The sequence below is a fragment of the Gossypium hirsutum genome, chromosome D06 (genome assembly GCF_007990345.1).
Source record: "Gossypium hirsutum isolate 1008001.06 chromosome D06, Gossypium_hirsutum_v2.1, whole genome shotgun sequence".
Lineage (NCBI taxonomy): Eukaryota > Viridiplantae > Streptophyta > Magnoliopsida > Malvales > Malvaceae > Gossypium > Gossypium hirsutum.
In genome coordinates, this window is record NC_053442.1 from 29,944,590 (window position 1) to 29,953,571 (window position 8,982).

The window sequence follows — 8,982 nt, forward strand, 5'->3', positions numbered from 1 at the left end:
TGGAGAATATTGATGACCCTCAAGAAGAATCCCCAGAAGCTGAAGATAAACCGAAGCTAGAAGAGGTAATGACCCTAGTGGCTGAACTAGAAAGGGAAGTACCTCAAGATGTCAAAATCATAAAGATTCCATTCCCTTCGAGACTTGAAGAAAAACAAAAGTAGGATGAGGACGAGTTTGTAAGTTTCATGAACTTTTTTAAAACATTAAATGTTAACTTACCTTTAATTGAGTTAATTGAGAAGGTTCCCAAGTATGCCAAGTTTTTAAAGGAGATGATGGCGAGGCGTAAGAAAATTAAGGTAGGCGAACAAGTTAAACTTAAACGCTTCTTGTAGTGTGATTATTTTGAGGCAGGTACCTTGAAAATTGAAAGACTTGAGGAGTTTTACTTTTCCTATAGAGATAGGGAGCATTCATTTTAATAGAGCTCTATGTGATTTAAGAACTAGTATTAATATAATGCCTTTATAAAATTTTGAAAAACTTGGGTTGCGAGATCTTAAAATTACTCAAATAACATTAGAGTTGGCTGATAGGTCTTTAGTACATCCAAAAGGGGTATTGGAAGATGTGGTAGTCAATGAGCAAAGTTTTATTATCCCTTCATATTTTGTGGTGCTTGATTTCAAAGAAGATCGTGAGATACCGATCTTATTAGGAAGACCCTATTTGTCTACTTCTAGAGAAAAAAAGCTGACCTATTTGTATTTCACCTTTAGTACCAATTTTTAAGCTTGTTGACACTTCTTGATGAACCTCATTACAAACCTCGAGTATGAAAATGTTAATTTGTATTTGCCTTTTTTTCTTTGGTTCTATGCTGCATGATTATAGATGCCTGGCCATATGTATTGAGGGTTAAGTAGATACATCACGACAGAGTTTGTAAAAATAGAGTGAAATAGGAAAGAGTTGTGAAATAGGAGCTATAAGGTAGCCTAATATATGAAACAAAAAGAAAAATCCAACAAGAAAATTAGTACGAGTAGAAAAAGTCTTAAACCAGTAAAAGAAACATTCATGAGTGAGATGTATTGGAAAAGAGAAAAGTGACAAGTCAGAAAAGAAAGAAAAACTTGTTCGTTAGTGCACAAAAACTCATAAGGCCAGTCGTAGTTACTATGTCATGTTATGACTTGCTATATATGGAAAGATAAGGAAGGTGAGAGAAAGAGAGATAAGGCGGTGAGCGGGTAAGGGTCACTAAGGGGGGAAGGATAGGGATCAATATGATGTGCCAAACTATTTTCGTGTTTGTAACCCTTTTGATGATTACTATTTTTAAATTTCATACATGTCCTAAGTTTCAAAACGTTACAAGCTGAAAAGTCCTATGTGAACTAAATATCCGTATACATGAATGTGCATCATACTAAATATACGCTTAAATGACTATTTGTATTTTGCTCGGATAATCAAAGAACTTGTATATTTTGTAATATATTGACCTTACAACCTTAATGCTTGTATATGTTGTAACATATTAAACTTAGATGTTTGTGATCAAAAGTGGTAAGTCAATTGCTCATCATGTTAAAGTTGTTAGTAAGCATGAAATGCCTAAGTCATATGCTCTGAAGTCAATGCTTTTATCATACTTACTCAAGGGTCGTTATTTTTTTACTTGTCACTTATGTTTATGTTGCTTGAGGACAAGCAATGAATTAAGTGTTGGGGAGTTTGATCTCTCATAATTTGGTGCAGCAAATTAAACTAGTTTTCACATTTAAGGAGCTTGAATACAAACATTTTTTTTACATTCAATAAAATATGCAGATTGAGTCTTTTATTGACCTTAGGAGCCGAATGAGGCCTAAGGGAGAGCTAACGCATTTTGTGAGTGTGCAGGAGACCTTTAGACGGTATACTAAACCAATACTAGTCGCTATGTCACAATACAGGATGTTTGATATCGCAACATAATGAGTAGAATGGAGAAAGTTCAATACTGCCTTTGATATCGCGACATGGATTGAGGGTGTCGCAACATACACCTAAAGATAGCCCAAGAGGAGTATACTAATTGCCATGTTGCGACACAGGTCTTAGTGTGTCACAACATCGACTCTGTGACAGAAATTAAACACGAAGTAAGGGTGTTTTGATCTGCACAATCAAACTTAAATCTTGGGAACGTTAGCTAACCTAGGGTTAAGGATGATGGTCACTTAGAATTTATAAATAGGCTCCTTTAGCATATGTTATGGATACTATTCACTTAGCCTAGATTTTCATTAGTAAATTTAGTTTAGTTTTTCTTTCGTTTTTAGGTTTTAGAATTTATTTTAATTATTATTTGTTATTCTCAATAGATTTAAATTGTGGAAAGCATTCAAACTTTGTGGATTCACGATTAATCTCAATACAATCAGGCTCTTTCATATACTATATACTATCGATTTAATTAGCATGCTTTCTCTTTATATTGATTCTATGTTGTCTATGAAAACCATGAAGAACTAATCCCTCTGTGGGGGATTAGTGAGTGGAGGTATGATTTATTGACTGTTTTGTATGGTTACTCAACGGATCAGCTGTTTGGGAAAGGAAGAACGAGAAACAAACCCTAGGACTGATAACCCCATGAAGCCATCAAGGTAGGAATTAATCCAAAATTAGTATGTCCCATCTGTGAACACCTTCACCCCAAGCCAGTCTAGACGTGAGGTCAGAAGATAAGTAGTCATTGCTGACTCGTTATGTTAGTGGAAGATTGGAAGATCCTATTGGGGTAGCGACTAGTTGATTGACGAGGAATCTGAAACGACAGTTGATGGGGATTACTGAAGCGAGCTAATCACCCATAATCAAGATTTGATTCATTCTCCTTTTCTATCTCTTGAATTTTATTTATTTTATAATATTTTATTTTATTATTATAAAAACCCTAGACATCCTTTATTTTATGTTTTCGTACTATAACTAATTTAAAGTACTACTTAGATCCTTTTAGTGTTTAAATTAGAATTTATCCAACATTCACCACCCTTAGGTACGATCCTTGGGGTACTCACCTACTCCGTTGTAAAAAATATATTACAACTCGACCCGTATACTTGCGGGTACCACTCTATATTTCTATATCTTATTGCAGTATTCACACTTTGGGCGTTAGTATGTCCGGAGGCGGTCAGTTAGCCAAATCTCTATTCTAACTTCCTGCATGTTTCAAAACACAGATGTATCAATTTTAAAACCCGATTATCGGTACTTTTGCTCCAAGCCTAAAAAATTTAGCATATATAAGTAATTAACCCATTCCAATTTAGTTTCCAAACATCATACACTAATAACTTCAAAAAACAATCATTCAACGACCTAATTAATAGTTCAAAATCGCAAAATCATGTTCGAGCAAGTAACATCAATCAATTCTCATGCTCATGAACCCAAGCATAACAATAACATGTAATCTTTATAAATCGAACCAAAAACTAGCATAATGTCTAGAATTCAACAGGGCCATAAAAAGTCAACCACATTGCCATTTTCCCTAAAATGTAAATAAATATAGAACACTTACGAAATAATGCGAAAGACTTGCTTGGATCACCTCTCGGAACCACAACACTCACACCGGCACACAACTAGTCTACAATGGTTAAAGAGGGTAGTGGGTGAGCTTAACAAGCTCAGTAAATGGCTAGAACAACTTCCATGCAAACAGTTCATCAAACATTAACAAAACAACCATATAGCAAAACCTTAATAGTTCCAACTTTAGTGTCATAATATACTTACTCGTGCATTATTATTAGTTCTTTTACATAGTAAACATATTCACTTTTAAGCATATAACCTATTACGCATATAATCATCTGACATTCAAGCATATATCATAATATTAAAAAACAAGTTTATAGATAAATTGCATAATGATCACACGTCATATAAACACATATCACAATACACACATATTCATAATTTAAGATAATTTGGCACTTGAGCTATGAAACATAAAAGCGATCTCTATCATCACTAATTGGATATGCAAATATCCAACATACCAAACATAGGCTCATAGAGTCGAACATGTCCCAAAATTGAAGCATAAAGCTAACATTGTCCTTATTTCTCCTCACATCTCCCGTTGAATGGAGCTCAGCTCATATTCTCATATCCCTCCAACATGTCCCAGGGCCTCAATGCCCAAAATAACTGTACATATAGGTGAGTACTCACAATCCTATGTCGTGCCAACTATATCCAATGGTTTCAAGATCACAAGGCCAAAATTTCCAAAGTTAAACACATATCACTTACCGATTATACATGCACAATCCTTGCATATTTGCATCTTTAGCAAAACACTGTCACTAACATTTAACATATACATAACATGTACATATTTGCATTTTCACAATAGTTATCATAACCACATATCATATGTTATAGCATCTTATCTCAATTCGCCTATTCACAAACACATAAGCACTTTGTACACAAGATAACATAGGTATGGGAAAACTTACAATCAAAATTTAGAGTAGGGTTTTAGGCTACTACTAAATTCCGAAATAATGCATTGAATCATGTCCACAAGAAATTATTCCAAACACTCACCAATTACGCTTTCACCAAAAATCTAAAAGCTTAAACTAGTTTTTCCTTGCCTTTATTTGTACTCGTAGAAGGTTCTATTGAATCTGAAACTTCAACACAACAATTCACGCCACAATACATCCAAAAATTAGTCAAGGACTCATTACACGCATACAAAACATAATCCTAAGCTATGTTACCATGTAACCGAAACTTATAACATAGGAAACTTAAATTTAGAATATCTCGATCTATACTTAATCTTTTCGCCTAAAACCAATTTCGTTTATCTTATAATTCACCTACGACTAATTCCCAACCTTTAAACTACAATAAAATACACAATTCATAGTTTTAACTTTTTTAACATGATTTATGGCTACTTTTCAAAAATTTATTAAAACATGAGAAATCATTAACGAAACTTCAAAACCTTCTAATCATGCTATAACAAGTTGAAAAACATTTTGAAACCACGTTTTTATGCAAAATCTTGAAATCCACCATTAACGACCTAATTTTCAGTTTTTATTTAAAACATGTGTTTCAATGGCTAGAAATTCAGTTTAAGGGACTAGATATGATTTAAAAATCATAAAAAGTTGAATGGTTACCTTTGATGGAAGAAAAATGAGCTTTGACACAAATTCAAAAAACTCACGTTTTGCAAAAGATGATGAAGATGATGAAGTTTTTGGGTGCTTTTCTTGGTTTTTATAGAGGTTCTAAGTTTCCAGGGTGAGGGTGGTCAAAGAGGTTTAGGAATTAGAAGTAAAAAATGATTGGGAGAGTAGAAGGGAAACAAAGAGACGGCACCAATATGGGGGAGGAGAAATTGACATGAAAGAATATTTGGAAAAGGGAGTTTTTAGGTTGATTTTGGACATTTGGTCAAATTGCTTCATAAAAACTCTTAATTTTGACTCTTTTGCAAATCAGTCATATTTTCAAAATTAATGCTATTTAGAACTCATTTTCAAAAATTTATTTAATTTTCTAAAACACATAATTGAAAACATTACTGGTTTGCCATGTCACAAAAGTCCGAACACTCATTTTGGGGTGTGACAGTTCTCCCCGTCTAAAAAGAAATTTGTCCCCGAAATTCCCTACTGACACATCACTTGCTTAATCACATGATATGCTATTTCTACTTTTAAATTATCCATCACACTTTCGCTGCACACTCTGATTCTTATTCTCTCTAACTTTCTACTGCTTTTCTTAATGATCTTATTCACTACCATGAACTTATTCTACAGTAACTTTTCTAACAATTTCCTTTATTCACTATGACATTCTTGTCTAAAGAACTCGTAACCATTTTTTTCTAATTCACTAGTCTCCATCGGGATTCTCTACTTATTAGCAAGTTCACTTAAAATTTACGAAGGGATGGAACCTAAATCTACTAACAAGAATAAAGAAATTGATCACAAGACAAAAATACCCGGAATCTCAATGTTTGAATCATGATCTTGTTGTTTCCTAATAGCATAAACTTGAGCTAGACCTCTAGACTCAACCGATGTAGAAACAGTATGGGCAACAATTCATTGCTCAATCGGTCTCCTATTACTTCTACCACGGCCTCTGGCAGTCGCACAAACAGGTGTCTAACTTTGAGTCTGCGAAACCTCTACTCTATTCGGGCAATCCCTCAGAAAATGTTCCTTCGAACCATATTTAAAACAACCACTTGTCAACTTACGACACTTACCAAAATGCTTACGCTAACAATGCACATAAAGTGGCCATCCAAAACCACCCATTGAACCACTATTACTAGCTACTACATTACTCTATTGTTTAGAATCACTTGGTCGAAACTCGTGTCGTGTACTCCTATCAGAACCCTAAGTATCACACCTTTTCTTAAGCTGTCGATTAGATACACCATTGAAAGTCCTCTCACCTAAATTTGTTACCATAGAACAAGGCAGCTCAGCCAAAGTCTCCTCAATTGCTTTGGCTTTCTCAACTAACTCATCAAACTTCTCTACATTCTGTGCTATTAAATAAACCCGAATCTCATGATTAAGTCCAAAACTAAACCTCTTACAATGGTCCCTTTCAAAAAGTATCATCTCAGGAGCATACTAACTAAGTCACACAAACTCAGCCTCATAATCAGCCACAAAAAATCTCTTTGAACCAAATCCAAAAACTCGCGCTTACGAACCTCCATATATTGCTCGCCTAGAAACTTCCTCTTAAAAACCTCAAGAAAGTAATTCCAATTTGATCTATTAGAAACAATACCTCTCTTAACCGTATTCCACCAAAGATGAGTCTCACCGTCATGTAAGGTCACAACACAACCCAACTTTTCCTCGTCAAAATAGGACATCTGTTCGAGGATCCTTTCAACTCCTTCCAACCAATACTCAGCTACAATTGAATCAGTACCTTTTACTCTAGAAAAATCTTTACCATCCAATGCCTGAAGATATTTAAGCAATAAACGAGGACTAACAGGTGTAGGATTGGCAGGTGTAGGATTGGCAGGTGTAGGAATAGGGTTAGCATTATCAATCCGCTGAAATGCTTCAATTATCGCTTCCATCAGAGGGCCTACTCCCTTATCAGGTATATTCACTCTATGCAGTGGCACAGGAGGTGCGGAAGATGTACCATCCTCTTGAGCACTAGCTCTAAAATTAACACGTCTAGGAGGCATATCTAATAATCTAACATACACACAAACAAACAAATAACCAAGCAACGGTGTAAGTCGCGAGGAGATAATCCAAGTCTTGTTCCTCCAGGCAAACTTTAGGATTAATAGCAATGTGTTCCTGTTCCTACCCCTCATGCAATTAAATGAGAACATTTCAAACAATCAAATGTAATTCAAATAGAGTGTTAATAATATTTTTGAGATGCCACATCACCGTCTCATCTCACTCACAACAAGTGGAAAGCCTATTCTAAGCAAAAATTCCTTTATAATAATATTTTTGTAGGTTTCAGGTCACTTAATTTGGTTAATTATCAGTTTTACTACATGCAAATCTCCCCTAAACGAGTGTTAACATATACAAGATCCATTTAGCGAAATTCTCAAAATATGTACGTAGGTATCGGTACTGACACTAGGGAATCAATATTTTCTCTGTATAGTATCGATACCACCTAGAAAAACAATACCAAACTTGGATTCTATTTCTTGATTAAAAATTAAAGTCTAAAAAATTATCGGTACCTTTCGTGAAGTATCAATAAATTTACCCCGAGTATCGATAAATTTTGGCCCAATTCTCTCTTCGGAGGGATTCTCGCCTTCTCCTTCCTCTCGTACTCAATGCGCCTAACTTCCTCATAGATTTTGGTTTTCTATACCAAAGCTTTAAAAGCCCTCTCTTGTAGCGGAGCTACTTGCATCATCAGCTCTGACCTTGGCCTGAACTCAAATCGAGCGCACTTATCTTGTTCCTTGGTTACCATACCTAGAGCATATCGGCTAAACCTTAGGAACTCAGCCTCATATTCAGCCACTGACATGTCTCCCTATCTCAACTCAATAAACTCCAGTCTTTTGGCCTCAACTTACCTTACGCCCACATATTTCTTTTGGAAAACATCCAAAAAATAATCCCATGTCAATCGTTCAGCTTGGGTACCTCTCACTATGGCCTACCACCAGCAATAGACCTCATTATATAGCAATGGCATAGTTTCCTTAAACTTCTATTCAGGGGTGCACTTCATATTGTCTAAGATCCTTTCTGTAGCCAGATAACTCTTGAAAAAAATTGTATTGCAGGCCTCTAAACTTGATTAATTGTCTTTACTTAAGTTGATATGTTTTATTTTTAGGATATTTTACAAAATTACACCATGAAGCTTGGATTGTGCTTTCAATGTTGTTATATGTTACTTTTATTGGTGGAAGGAAAGGAATTATTTGTGTTTATAGCAGGTGTAGGAGAAAAGAAGAGAAATGAATGAGTGAAGTATTGCCATGGAAAAAGGTTAGACAGATTGTAGCATAAATGCCATACAATTCTAGGAAGATGCTAATGCAACACTCAGTCTTCATCACTGTCAGCGAGTTGGACGTGTACCAGATAAATCCACCTAAAACATAGGGAAAAAAGTGTGTGCTGAGGGAGGGAACCTACCCTATAAAATAGGAAAGATAGGATAATTCTACAAAAGGTATTTTACAAGAGGATTTAGGAAGGGAATTGGGAGAGTGGTTTTTCTCTAACAGAAAAGAAGAGAGGATAGTAGCAAAAGCATAGAGCAGAGACGCAAGAAAGGGGACAAAACATTCAACCCTGGATCTTGCACAATATTACAAGATTGGAGTTGGGAGCTGATTTGGCGAAAGCTTTCTAAATTTCTTCCTTCATTATCTTGATTAAATTTTGTGAATCTTAACTGTTAAATGATGTTGTTGAATGATACCTTTATTTTAGATGTTAATTTCCA